Source organism: Diabrotica virgifera, chromosome 5 (genome assembly GCF_917563875.1).
Source record: "Diabrotica virgifera virgifera chromosome 5, PGI_DIABVI_V3a".
In the NCBI taxonomy this organism is placed as follows: domain Eukaryota; kingdom Metazoa; phylum Arthropoda; class Insecta; order Coleoptera; family Chrysomelidae; genus Diabrotica; species Diabrotica virgifera.
Window position 1 is genome coordinate 170,190,650 of NC_065447.1, and position 15,687 is coordinate 170,206,336.

The window sequence follows — 15,687 nt, forward strand, 5'->3', positions numbered from 1 at the left end:
CTTGGGAGCGGTTCCCACCCCTTTTCGGGGTTGGAAAATTTTTTGGTTAAACAACTAAGGAAGTTGCTAGAGAACCTAATTCTAAGCAAAAACTGTTCTATCATTTTTTTTTTCGAAAACAATACTTTTTGAGTTATTCGTGGTTCAAAATTAGCCATTTTCATAACACCTTTTCAAACGGTTTTTTGCGAATACCTTAAAAACTTAATCTAACTAAAAAAATTATATAAAACATTTTTGTAGCTCATAAAAAATCAAAGAGATTTGTTCCTTCTTCAATCTTCTAGTTATAACACAAAAAGAGATATGGTAGGTAAAACGAGTTTGTTTTTTTGGTGCATGCTCAAATCAGTGTATTCAACTTGAAATAACAGAGACGGTCGATTTTAGGTGTATAATGCTGCCAATACCTTTTATTGTGCTTGAAAAGTCCTTTCAAATATGCAATATTAAATGTCGATTACATTCAAACTAAGCGAGATATGCTGCAAAAAATTGATGACTAACGAATTTTAAGAAAAAAATTGAGACGTATATTTAACCCTTCATCCACAATAATTTAAATGCATCGTTTTCCTTCTACAATACATTTTACTACAGTGTTATTTTTATGTTCAAAAAGTTGAGCGGGTTTAAAATGAATGGTTTTTGAAAAAAATAAGATCAAATTATAGAGCGCATATTTAAATTTTCTTAAAAATCTTCATTTTTCTCCATGTAACTTGAAAATGATAAGAGATACTGTTATAAAAAATAAAATCAAAATGTTTATCTAGAAGAAGCCTACATTTTTGTATGGCATCTTTTTTTGGCATCTCGTATCATTTTCGAATTACATGGAGAAATAGGAAGATTTTTAAGAAAATTTAAAAATGCGCTCAATAATTTGATCTTATTTTTTTCAAAAACCATTCATTTTATACCCGCCCAACTTTTTGAACATAAAAAGAACACTATAGTAAAATGTATTGTAGAAGGAAAACGATGCATTTAAATTCTTGTGGATGAAGGGTTAAATATACTTCTCATTTTTTTCTTAAAATACGTTAGTCATCAAATTTTTTACAGTTTATCTCGCATAGTTTGAATGTAATCGACATTTAATATTGCTTAATTTATAGGCCTTTTCAAGCAAAACAAAAGTTATTGGTAGCATTATCCACCTAAAATTGACCGATTCTCTGTTATTTCAAGTTAAATACACTGATTTGAGCATGCACCAAGAAAACAAGTTTTTTTCACTTACCATATCTCTTTTTGTGTTATAACTAAAAGATTCATAAAGGAAAGAATTTCTTTGTTATTTTATAAGCTACAAAAATATTTTATATAGTTTTTTAAGTTAGATGCATAGTTTTTAAGGTATTCGCAAAAAACCGTTTGAAAAGGTGTTATGTTTCAATGAAAATGGCCAATTTTCAACCAGGAATAACTCAAAAAGTTTTGATTTTTCGAAAAAAAATATAGAACAGTTTTTGCTTAGTATTAGGTTCTCGAGCAACTTCCGTAGTTATTTAAGCAAAAAAATTTCCACCCCCGAGAAGGGGTGGGAACCGCCCCAAGACAAAAGCACACATCGGCATAGGGTAGACTTTGTTTCTTGGGCTATTCCCTACTTACTGTGAAAATATCACGTAAATCTATATAGTAGGATGGAATTCGGAGCCACATACCCTCATTGACTGCCCTATAGGCCCAGCGGGGTTTAAGCTGTTTTGAATAGCACCCAGAGCAATAGTGATTGTAACTGACACATTTATAGACTCCAAAAATGTGATTTCGATAAACAAATTGCAATTTGCGCCGTAATTAATCATAATTAAGAGTTGGCGCAATGATAAGAATTGACCGTTAATTTAAAACGAATATATTCATATAAATTTGATTGAATTTGAGTGACATTATATTTTCCATAAGATGTATGCGGTGTCCTTTAATTATAAGTCTATCATAAGTCTATATTATCACTTTTAACACGTACAAAAAACATATGTGAACATAATTTTTTCCTATATTTTTATCTACATGAAGAAATAACCAATTTTATAATTTTTGGTTACTTTTCCTTTTATGTCTTTGTAATTTTGCTATATATTTGCGGATCATCATAACAACATGATGAAAAAGTGAATAATTACAAATACTGTTGCTATAAGTGAAATAAGTGACCAAAACCATGAACGAATGAATAAAAAACCCGAATTAATACTGAAGATAAAAAGAGAAAATTGGAATTTCCCGGCCATTTAATGTAAAATATAATGTGCTACTAGCATTAAGAATTTATCATCAGCAATTCCCCGATAGACGACAACCAAGAAGAGAAACTTTTAGTGCGGCAGATTCGTGCAAATAATATAAGAATTGTGCATTTAATGATAGAAGCATATAAATTGGGCCACATATACTACACATATAAAGGTTCAAAATTAAATACGAGGCCATCTCAGATTTTGCCTTTTACAAAAATGGCGGGCATTCAAATTGGAACTATTCATATGTGACTAATAGCGCGATAACTTTTGAACGAAAAGTCCGATTTCAACCAAATTTGGTATATGGGTTCTTTTTTTATGTACAAGATCGAGCTCCTGAACCGGAAGAATCGATTTACCAGAAGTTGTGTTTTTCCTGATTTTTTATGTAAAAATATGTTGTTTATTTTTTCAATTCTTTCACCCTGTATATATTAATTTTTCAAAAAGCTAATACCGGCATTGAAAAGAGCGTAAAAATATATTTTAGGAGATATATTGAACTCTTTAGTTATATTAATTACCATTTAATAAATGCATAACGTATCTTCACATGTAGGTTACCTATCTGCGGCAGATTGGTGCAAATAATAATATAAGAATTATTGTGCATTAAATGGTAGAAGCATATAATTTGAACCTCATATACTACACATACAAACGTTCAAATTTAGATATGAGGCCATCTCAGATTTTGCCTTTTACAAAAAAGGCGGGCATTCAAAATGGCGACTATACATATGTGACTAATAGCGCGATAACTTTTGAACGAAAAGTCCGATTTCAACCACATTTGGTACATGAGTTCGTTTTTTGATCTACAAGATTGTGCTACTAAACCGGAAGAATTGGTTTACCAGAAGTTGTGTTTTTCCTGATTTTTTTGTAAAAATATGTTGTTTATTCTTTAAATTTTTTCACCCTGTATATATTAATTTTTCAAAAAGGTAATACCGGCATTGACAAGAGCATAAAAATATTTTTTAGGAGACATATTGAACTCTTTAGTTATATTAATTACCATTTAATAAATGCATAACGTATCTTCACATGTAGGTACCTATCTGCGGCAGATTGGTGCAAATAATAATATAATAATTATTGTGCATTAAATGGTAGAAGCATATAATTTGGACCACACATGCTACACATACAAAGATTCAAATTTAGATATGAGACCATCTCAGATTTTGTTTTTTACAACAATGGCGGGCATTCAAAATGAATCTGCCGCCCATAGGTACATGTAAACATACGTTATGAATTTATTAAATGGTAATTAAAAGAACTAAAAAGTTCAAAATATTTCCTAAAAAATATTTTTATACTCTTTTCAATGGCGGTATTACCTTTTTGAAACATTTATATATACAGGGTGAAAGAATTGAAAAACAACATATTTTTACATAAAAAACAGTAAAAACACAACTTCTGGTAATCCATTTCTTCCGGTTCAAGACCTCGATCTTATTCATCAAGGAAAGAACCTATATACCAAATATAGTTGAAATCTGACGTCTCGTTCAAAAGTTATTGTGCTATTAGTCACATATGTATAGTCGCCATTTTGAATGCCCGCAATTTTTGTAAAAGGAACAAAAACTGAGATGGCCTCATATCTAAATTTGAACCTTTAAATGTTTAGTATGTGTGGTTCAAATTATATGCTTCTACCATTAAATGCACAATAATTCTTATAATATTTGCACGAATCTGCCGCACATAGGTACATGTGAAGATACATTATGCATTTATTAAATGGTAATTAACATAAATAAAAAGTTCAAAATATTTCCTAAAAAACATTTTTACGCTCTTTTCAATGGCGGTATTAACTTTTTAAAAAATTCGTACATGCAGGGTGAAAGAATTGAAAAAACAACAACATATTTTTACATAAAAACCAGGAAAAACACAACTTCTGGTAAACCGATTCTTCCGGTTCAAGACCTCGATCTTATACATCAAAAAATGAACTTATATACCAAATTTGGTTGAAATCTGACGTCTCGTTCAAAAGTTATCGTGCTATTAGTCAGATATGTATAGTCGCCATTTTGAATGCCTGCCATTTTTGTAAAAGGCAAAATCTGATATGGCCACCTATCTAAATTTGAACCTTTATATGTGTAGTATATGTGGTCCAAATTACAGTTGAGTCCACGAGTCTTTACCCGTGCGTCATCATTTAAAGCATACGAAATAAGTCGGAAATCTATTTCATGCAACAACAACTGACAGAAAGTGGCTACTGTTCCGATTACGGGTTTTATTATAAAATTTGACGTTATCAAATATATAGAATGTCAAATGTAAGTTTTGCTTCAAAATTTTTGTGCAGAATTACAGCTACATTTGAAGTAGCTTAATAAATTCTTTTATTATTATTGATTAATAAATAAATAAACAATTTATAAAAAAATTCAATAACATATTTTATTTTTGTTATTTTATTCACTTTGACGGAAATCTAAACACAATCATTTCTTTACTGTGTGAATGACGTTAGCTTTGTATGTTTTAAATATTAATTGTACAACTGCAAGTACAACGCAGATTTAAATTGAGTAGAAAAACATGCATTTTTACAGCAGAAGCGTTTGCTATTTTGAAAGCTATAGAATTTATAATGGAAAATAACATTTCATACTCCATAATTTTTTCTGATTCACTTTCGGTTTTAAATAGTTTACAATCACATTTACAAATCAACTCCGCATATAGTCATCCTTACATAGCCAAAATAAAATCTTTGCTCTCTCAAATACAAAAAACTAGAAAATTTATTTTTGTGTGGGTGAAAGCACACTCAGGTATCACATTCAATGAACAAGTTGATAAAGCGGCTAAAGAAAGCATACAGTTGGGAGAAGATGTTACACCCTTATTAACATTAGATGAGAGAATAAATATTGCTAAGGATAATTTATATAAAAAATGGTCTAAACAATATGAACATTTTATTTTGACAAAAGGCACAAGATATACATTGCTAGAACCCGATATTCGAAAAACTTACTGGTTTAAAAATTACTATTATCCGAGAAGTTCCATAACAACCATATCTCGGATGAAATTTGGACATGCTTGCTATCCGGCACATTTACACAAAATAAAAATAACTGATAACAATCTTTGTGATATTTGCAATGAAACGGCGGACTTGGATCATATATTTTTTAATTGTAAGAAGTACACACATCAGTCGGACATTCTTACAAAAAAATTAAGAAGTTTAAACGTTTACGGTCCCTATAATGTTATGTATCTTTTGGCACTGAGTGATAAACGTATTTTTGATTTTATTTTGTTTTTCCTATATGACTGTAAAATTAAGTTATAGAATGACTAGATTAGGCTTGTAACCTTAAATGATGTCTTTCCTTTTGATTGCCTACATGCCTGCCTTACCATGTGGGGTGGGTATATAGGTAATCAATAATTATTAAGAAAAAGAAAAATCCTTGAATGAGAAAAGTGTGACCCTTGTCCTTATCCCAAAATTTTTATTAATATTAATTTAGCAAAAATTCACTTTGAAAATAAAATGTTTATTATATCTATTCTTAACAAAAAGGTCGGTCAGACTTAGATAACCTTAACTTAGATTAGTAATTAGATAGTTTAGATAAGATATATATTATGTTTATGTATGTACTATTTACTTTGTTTCTGGCCGCATGGTCTAATCCTAAAGCCAATAAAAAAATATTAATTGCCAAAATATAATTATTTACCTTAAAATTTCAAAGTCCAATATAAAATTAGTTGTGAAAACAACTATTTGTGTAATATAAAGAAACTTCAAAACGCAAAAATTCGACAAAAACCGCAAAAAATTCAACTGACTGACAGCCACAAAACTAAACAAAGCAGAAACGTCAAACAAATTGTGCTTAAAATATGAAAACATACCGAATCGTCTTTTTTGTACCTATCTCTTTTCAATGCACTGAGTCTAGAGGGTCCATAAAAATAACATGTGTTTTTACTTAATAACAAACGGCAGCTGGTTTGTCATGAGTTTCATGCGTGGAAGAGAATGATGCTAGGTAAAAAGTATGTGTTTTATCTCGCCAGGTATTAATGACGCACGGGTAAAGACTCGCGGACTCAACTGTATATAATTCTATCATTAAATGCACAATTGTTTCACATATCAGCTGCACTCTTTTCAAAGTTTACTAGAACGGTTTCAACAAACTGGACACTTGATTACGAGAAATCTGATCGAACAAAAACTATTATAAATGATTAAAAGGAAATTAATTTAATCCTTAGTGTCACTGAGAATCTGCATAATATTATTAGGTAGTACAACCGTTGTCGTAATCTAAGTGTCGAGTCCGTCGAAACCGTTGTAGTAAACTTTGACAAACTCTTCTTGGTTGTTCTTACGAATAACTCATAAATTAAAGAAGTTAGGTATAGGGAATGCTATTACAATACTAAAACAAAGGCTGTTCCTTAAGAAAACTCAGAAAATACTCATTCCGAGTTTTGACCAACACTGTGTACCTACTAAAATTAAACATTTCACTATATTGATAATTTTTAACAATAGTAGACTATATTAAAAATCATTTGAACATAAAAAGAGTTTTTGATATCAAATCACTACAACTATACAGGGTGTGAATGTTGCACCGAAATTAAGAAAAAACCGTAACTATCTTTTAAATTACCCCGTATAACATTACAACACCTCATATTTTAAGAAAGAAGCCATCGAGGAGAATCCAAAAATATAAAAATATACAGGGTGTCTAATAAAAAAAAAACAAAGTTATAAGCAACTTCCGGTATAACCGTAAGTAGCAAATTGATGAAAATATTTTCATTAAATAGTTTACTCTTCAAAACCCCTTCATGCAAATGTTCATGATTTAGTTACCGTTAGTTCTCGAGATATAGCCAAGAGCCAAAGAAATTATTTACCTGGGAGCCAAAATAGATGAAAATGGTCCTGAAGAAGGGGAGATAAAGGCAAGAATAGCTAAAGGAAATAAAAAATATGGAGCATTACGCACATTATTGAAATCCAAATACGTATCAAGAAAAACAAAAATAAGAATTTATAAGACTGTTATCAGACCTACAGTAACATACGCATGCGAAACATGGGTGCTCAAAAAGTCAGAAACAGACCTTTTAGAAAGATGGGAGAAAAAAATGCAAAGAGCAATATATGGAGGTGTGAAAATAGAAGGTCAGTGGAGAAGAAGAACCAATAAAGAATTGGAAGAACTGTATCAAGAGCCAACGATCACGACGACGATCAAAGCACAGAGAATACGATACTTGGGGTGTCGGGGGCACATCGAGAGAATTGGAAGTAAACGAATGCCAAAAATGGTACTCTCACGAAGACCAATACAAAAGAGGAGGAAAGGCAGGCCAAGGAAAAGATGGAAGGACAGTGTGTATGAAGACTTGAAGAAAAGTAACATTGAGAGATGGAAAGAACTAGCATTGGACAGAAGGAGATGGAGAGAGGTGGTGAAGGAGTGTATAAAAAGACTGAAGTGTAATTAAATAAAATTTATAAGTTTTATAAGTTATTTAAGTTATATTAAGTTATTTATTATATTATCTGTCTCACCCTGTATATTGTTTCCGTGTCATGAATAAACCACTCACAAAATTTTGATTTGGAATATTCGTGCCGATTTTCTCTTTTCACACATATTATAGCATATCGTGGACGTCACTGTCAGGAAATCTTCTTGTCGCTATAGTTGGGTTAGGGGTGATGGGACAAGTTGATTTGAGAAACGTGTCGGTTTAGTCACCTGCGAGATATATAAATTTATTTTAATCAAGCAATTTCCTAGTACATTTAGCGGTTTAGTGGATAATGGGTTTATGTACCGTTGCTGCAGTGCCACGTAAGGGCATTTCTCGGGACTATACAGAGACGTCCTAGTATTACGTCTTAAATTCAGAAAGAGCCAAATTATTACCCAAACACAGAATCCATATATTAATGGTTTCTTTTTGTTATGTATTTTATGAGGCACTGTTTTTCGGAGAAACCATTACATTACTCTCTGATAGTTTTCTAATGAATTTTTATCATAATTAGTATGGTATAGTTAGACCCAAACCCAGACATCCAAAGTGAAAGTTATCCTCCAACACCATATTGTTCTATATGGTCCACATAATGTTCAGAAAAAAGTCACACCATTTTGAGCGTCGGGTTTGGGGGGAGAGGGGGGAGAAATCTGCAAATTCGTAGTTTTTTAGGTTTTTCGTCAATATTTCTAAAACTAAGCGGTTTTGCACGAACAACCCTCTATACAAAATTGTTCTTCATTAAATTTGAAACAAAAAAGGGTGTATGCATAACCCTTCTAAAATAAACGGTTCCAAAGTTACGGAGGTAGTATAGTATAATTGGTCCAAATAAAGGCCTAACCCAGACACCCAAAGTAAAAGTTTTCCTTCAACACCAAATTGTTCTATCTATATGGTCCACATATTGTTCAGTAAAAAGTTACACCATTTTGAGCGTCCGGTTTGGGGGGGGGGAGATGGGGGAGAAGTCGGTAAATTAGCAGTTTTTTTACGTTTTTCGTCAATATTTCTAAAACCATGCTTTAGCGTAAGGAATGTTCTATAGAAAAATGTTCTACATAAAATTTAAAACAAAAAAGGTTCTATACATAATTGTTATAAAATCAACGGTTGATGATGTGGAGGTTTTCGATACTTTTGATATTTACCGATTTCTTCCCCCTCTCCCCCCAAACCCGACGCTCAAAATGGTGTGACTTTTTTCTGAACATTATGTGGACCATATAGAACAATTTGGTGTTGGAGGATAATTTCACTTTGGATGTCTGGGTTTTTGGTATAGTTATACCAAAAATATTGCCCAAAAAATATAAAAAGTATCGAAAATCTCGATATTTCACCCTCCGTAACTCTGGAACCGTTGATTTTATAACAATTATGTATAGAACATTTTTTGTTTTAAATTTCATGTAGAACATTTTTTTATATAACATTGTTTACGCCAAAGCATAGTTTTAGAAATATTGACGAAAAACTTAAAAACTACTAATTTACCGGCTTCTCTCCCATCTCGCTCCCAAACCGGACGCTCAAAATGGTGTAACTTTTTACTGAACAATATGTGGACCATATAGAACATTTTGGTGTTGGAGGAAAATTTTTACTTTGGATGTTTGGGTTAGGCCTTTTTTTGGACCAGTTATAATATACTACCTCCGTAACTTTGGAACCATTCATTTTAGAAAGATTATGCATAGGGCCTTTTTTATTTCAAATTTAATGTAGAACATTTTTGTATAAAAGGTTGTTCATGCTAAACCTCATAGTTTTAGAAATATTGGCGAAAAACTTAAAAAACTACCAATTTACCGATTTCTCCCCCCTTTCCCCCCCAAACCCGACGCTCAAAATGGTGTGACTTTTTTCTGGACATTGTGTGGACCATATAGAACAATTTAGTGTTGAAGGATAACTTTCACTTTGGATGTCTGGGTTATGCCATCTTTTGGATCAACTATACTATACTAAATAAGCAATTGGCTCTCGTCAGTTCTAAGTTTTCAACGAACATGACCGAAAGTAGAACCGGAAGTCGATATTTGAAGTCTTCGTGTAATTTTGGAATTTAACTAATTTTAAATCATTTTTACCAAACTTTCGGTCATAAATTTTTAACCGGAAATTATAGTACATATATAACCAGAACTAAATATTCGAGCTAGACTTTTAGTCCAGTCGGGTTAGACGAATAACAGGCCTAACCTTGCATTAGGAGCTGCCCCAAATTTTATTTTTCTGATCTTTAGGGAGGGTCAATATTAGTATAAATTTAAAATCTCGACTGAATTTCACCGTTGCGTTAGCCGCCATCTTGATTTGAAACGAGAACCGTTTTTGCTCAATATCTCCGCCATTTTCAATTTTTTGACAAAAAGTGTACAAACTGAAATTGTTGAAAAAGCGATTTTCTATAATTTCATTAATTATAATTTTTTTTGTGCGGTCGATATTTTCCGAGTTATGAGGGGAAAATAGTGAGAGTTGGAGCATAATTATTGAATTATCTCGTTTATTATTAGTTTTACAACAAATATGTATCTATACAAAAATGAAGAGAATTAAATTCTACACAATTTTGATCTCTTTCATTTTTTTGCTAAAATTAATATTTAAGGTAGTACGTATGCGGTAATGGCGCGAGCTTAAGACCGGATTGATTTTATAGCAATTGTTTTTGTTCAATATCTACGCCATTTTCAACTAAAATTGTTCAAAATAAAATTTCCTACAATTTCTTTTTAACAATTTTTTTCATGCGGTTGATATTTTCCGAGTTACATGGGAAAATAGTAAAAAGTGATGGGGGAAGCATAATTTATTGAATTGAATTTTGTTTCCGAGCTGCCCCAAATTTTATAATTCTATCCTTTAGCAGAGATCAATAGTAGTGTTAATTTAAAATCTCCACTGAATTCCGCGGTCGTATTAGCCGCCATATTGATTTTAAATGAGAACTGTTGTTGCTTAATATCTCCGCCATTTTCAACTTTTCAACCTAAATGGTGGGAAAGAAAATTGTTGGAAATGCAATTTCCTACAATTTCTTTGGCACAATTTTTTTATACGATCAATATTCTCCGAGTTAAAGTGGAAAATAATGGAAGCGTAAGGGAAGCATAATTATTGAATTGTCTCATTTATTATTAACTTTACGACATAATTGTACATAAACAAAAATAAAGAGAATTATATTTTATACAATTTTTGAAACTTCCAATGAAACATCAACCAAACTAAGTACATATATAAAAGACATAATAAGACATTATATGCATTAAGTTCACTTAATTTTATGAACGAGCGGGTTTGATTGGTTGAATTTGTCTGTCGATATTTTTAAGTTTTATGTCAGCTAATATATCGTGATGTTTCAACAATTTTTTTTTTAATTTTGGACCCTGTTGGGGGGAATTTTCCCATTTCCCCCTTGTAGACCTGCCACTGGTTCTCTCGAAAAATTGTAGTAAATCGTAATTGCAACAATTTCAGTTCTTACACTTTTTGTCGAAAAGTTGAAAATGGCGGAGATATTGAACAAAAACAATTGCTACAAAATCAATCAGGTCTTACGCTCGCACCTTTACCACATACGTACTACCTTAAATATTGATTTTATCAAAAAAAGTACGGCATCAAATTATACAAAATTTAATTCTCTTCATTTTTGTATAGGTATATATTTGTTGTAAAACTAATAATAAACGAGATAATTCAATAATTCAATAATTATGTTACAACTGTCACTATTTTCCCCTCATAACTCGGAAAATATCGACCGCACGAAAAAAATTATAATAAATGAAACTATAGAAAATCGCATTTTCAACAATTTCAGTTTCTACACTTTTTGTCAAAAATTGAAAATGGCGGAGATATTGAGCAAAAACGGTTCTCGTTTAAAATCAAGATGGCGGATAACGCAACGGTGGAATTCAGTCGAGATTTTAAATTTATACTAATATTGACCCTCCCTAAAGATTAGAAAAATAAAATTTGGGGCAGCTCCTAATGCAAGGTCAAATGCTATCCCGACTGGGCTATTTTTAATAGTATCACATGTACTAGATACTTTTAACCGAAAGTAATATACATATAATTCGAAAGTATACAGGGTGTTTCATTAATAATTGTCCATATAGTAACTGGAGAAACCTTAGCACAAAATACGAAGATTTTACCTAAAACACTTAAATAAAATGTGGTTCCTTATTGAGTTACAGGGTGTTTTATCTAAAAATTTAAAAACTATTTTTGCTCAGCATTTTAAAACTATTTGACGAATCCTTTTCATACTTGGCAGAAAGTGCGACTACTAGACACCCTACTAAATTATGATAAACAAACGTTTCTAGCTACTACCAGAGGCGTACGACAGGGGATGGTGAATGGTTGACCCTTCTCAAATTCTACGCCACTGGAGGAATTACTATTTTAGTGCCATTTTCAGATTTTTCAATACGTTTAACGTAAATAATATACTCTTCATTGGTAACGATAAAGTCATTAGTTTTCGAGATATTATTTGAAGTTTAATATGAAACGGCACAGTTATTTTGATTAATTTATGATATGATTCATATGATTAAAAATTTAAAAATTATTTGTACCCAGTACATTAAAACTATTTGGCGTACCCTTATCATACTTGTAGAAAGTGCAGGTACTGTACACCCTACTAAATTAAGATAAATTTACGTTTCTAGCTACTACCAGAGGCGTACGACAGGCTATAGTGGCTGGTTGACCCTTCCCAAATTCTACGCCACTAACGAAATTGCTATTTTAGTGTAATTTTTTTGATTTTGCAACACTTTTTATGTAAATATTATACACTTCATTCGTAACGATAAAATGGTTGGTTTTCGAGATATTTCAAATTAAAAATGAAGCGACACAATACATTAATCAAAATAATCATGTCGTTTCATTTTTAACTTCAAAGATCTCGAAAACTAATGACTTTATCGTTACGAATGAACAGTATATTATTTTCATAGAAAGTATTGGAGAATCCAAAATATGTACTAAAATAGCAATTTCGCCAGTGGCGTAGAATTTTGAAAGGGTCAACCATTCACTTTCCCCCGTCGTACGCCTCTGGTAATAGCCAGAAACCTTTGTTTAACATAATTTGATAGTTTGTACAGTAACTATACTACCTGCCAAGTATGAAAAGAATACGTCGAATAGATTTAAAATGTTGAACAAAAATACTTTTTTAAATTTGTAGATAAAACACCCTGTAACTCAGTAAGGATCCACATCTTATTAAAGTGTTTTAGGTTAAATCTTCGTATTTTGTGCTAAGGTTTCTCCAGTTATTATATGGACAATTATTAATGAAATACCCTGTATATGTATTTGTTCTCGTCTTGCTAAGGCGCGTCGAATAATATATCGCTTGTACTATTTCGTTGACTTTAAAACAGTGTTTTTGGTTTCAACTCTGGAACCGGAGTCCGAGGTCAAATTTCTCACCGTTAATACTATCCTTGGGTTATATTATAAGCTCTCATTTAGCACCTAATTTGCCATTCTATCAATTCTAATAACAGAGGAGTGGTGTTTACAGACGGACAGACAGAGAGACGTGGATAATTGCAGGTTTTCACATTTTAATGTTGTAAAATGGATGAAAACAAAAATGAACTTATTAGCCCAATAAATGACCGTTTTCAAGTGTAATCTCCAGGGAAACTCCGAATTGCATCAAAATTTGGATTTAGGTTCTACTTATCCTCCACTTCAAAGTTGAATTTGTGCCGTTGGTTTCTTTGACTTGGGAGGTGACATTTACCCCTTCTCGGGGGGTGAAAAACGCGTGTTTAAAATAAGGCCGGTAATGGATAAATTGAGTTATTTTAAGCACCTTTTGTTCTATAAAGTTTTTTACGTAAGTCAATACTTTTCGAGTTATTCGCGTTTTAAAATGTTGATTTTTCGACAAAAAAACTACGTTTTCAGATCGTTTTTCCCAAATAACTCAAAAAGTAAATATTTTATCGAAAAAAATATTTTTAGCAAAAGTGTAGCCTATAAAAAAACGAAAATAATTATGTACCAGTAAAGTCCACAAATTGAGTAGAAGCAAAGTTGTAGCTCATGAAAAATACGTTCTTATTCGTCTAATTCCAAATCGAATAATTTAACGCGATATCACCGAAGAAAGAAGCGTTTTTTTGGGAAAACCTTATTAACATTTTTAAAGTATCGAAAAAAAGCTTATTATTTGTTTTTTACAAAAGTTTACAGCATCAAAAATAAACGAGTTACACTGAAAAAAAAGTTGGCCCCTTTTTTTTGGTAAAAAAAATCGTGAAAACCTCTCTCTATTTAGACCCTAAATGAAATTAATCGTTTGGCTTTATCATCTATTTTAACTGTATGCGTATTTTTTATATGATCTGTAAGTTTGATTGGTTTGAAGTGCTTATTTTTGAAAACATTTGGTTTTATAGTAAAAAAAATTTTTCTAAATATTTTTGAAAAATTTAGTTTTTTCAAAATAACTTAAAAAGTATTGGTGATAAGAAAAATCTTAGAGTAAAAAAATGTAGGTTTTGCTATTATAAATATGCTAGTTTATTTTGTTTCTCCGTAAGACAAAAATTGGTTAAGATATGGCTGTTCAAAATTTGCATACACTCGTGATTAGTGACCCATTCAAGCTTTCTCAATTATAACCCTTTCAAAAATAAACGCTTTAAACCGGTGAGACTGATAAATCATATAAAAAATGGATAGGTAAGTAAATTGTTTGTAAAGAGGTAGCGATTAATTTCATTTGGGGAGCTAAACACGGCGAGATTTTCATGATTTTTTACAAAAAAAAGAGGGCCAACTTTATTTTGAGCGTAACTCGCTTATTTTTAATACTAAAACTTTTGTTAACAATTAAAACAAAGCTTTTTATAAACACTTTAAAAAAGTTTAAATGGGGTTTTCCCGAAAAGTGCTTAATTTTTCAGTGATTTCACCTTGAAATATTCGATTTGGAATTAGACGAATAAGAACGTATTTTTCATGAGCTACAACTTTGTTTTTATTTGATTGATAGATTTTACTGATACACCATTTTTTTGGGTTTTTTATAGGCTACACTTTTGCTAAGGATATTTTTTCGATAAAATATTTACTATTTGAGCTATTTGCGAAAAACCGTCTGAAAACGTAGTTTTTTTGTCGAAAAATCAACATTTTCAATGTCAAATAACTCGAAAAGTATTGACTTACGTAAAAAACTCTATAGAACAAAAGTTGCTTAAAATCAGTCAATTTATCCATTTCCGGTCTTATCTTGAACGTATGTTTTTTCACCCCCGAGAAGGGGTGACTGTCACCCCCCAAGTAAAAGCAACCAACGGCACAATTTCAACTTTGAAGTGGAGGGTAAGTAAAACCTAAATCCAAATTTTCATGCAATTCGGAGTTGCCCCTGAAAATTACACGGTATCGCCGAATTTCCGTTCATTTACTGGGCTATATTTATGTAAATACGATGTGACAGTGATGTACATATTATAATTACTAAGCAAATTATAGGGACTTTTTCTGAATTTTATTGGATGAAAATGAAAAGACATGTCGACGTTATTACACTGCAATACTATATACTGCCAGTTAGTGTAGTTGTGACTTCAGCTGGTATGGTGCTTCAAGATAGTGAGGCCACAGTAAAACTTTGAAGAGGGAGTCGAAAACTCGACGTAGCCGAATTCGATGCTGTCTAACTAGAAAAACTGAGTGAGTTTTATATTAATTTTTATAATAGTATCTATTAATATTATTTATAAAAATTGTACTTACTTTGTGTATCATATTTTGCAACAAAATGTGAAATTTATTAGAAACA

General features: G+C 31.4%; 1 protein-coding gene across 1 annotated transcript in view; it reads left to right on the forward strand.

Annotated features, from left to right (window-relative positions):
- Positions 1-15,687, forward strand: part of LOC114330652 (alpha-L-iduronidase) — a 196,023-nt gene that overhangs the window by 131,614 nt on the left and 48,722 nt on the right. The gene's annotated exons all lie outside the window — the stretch shown is intronic.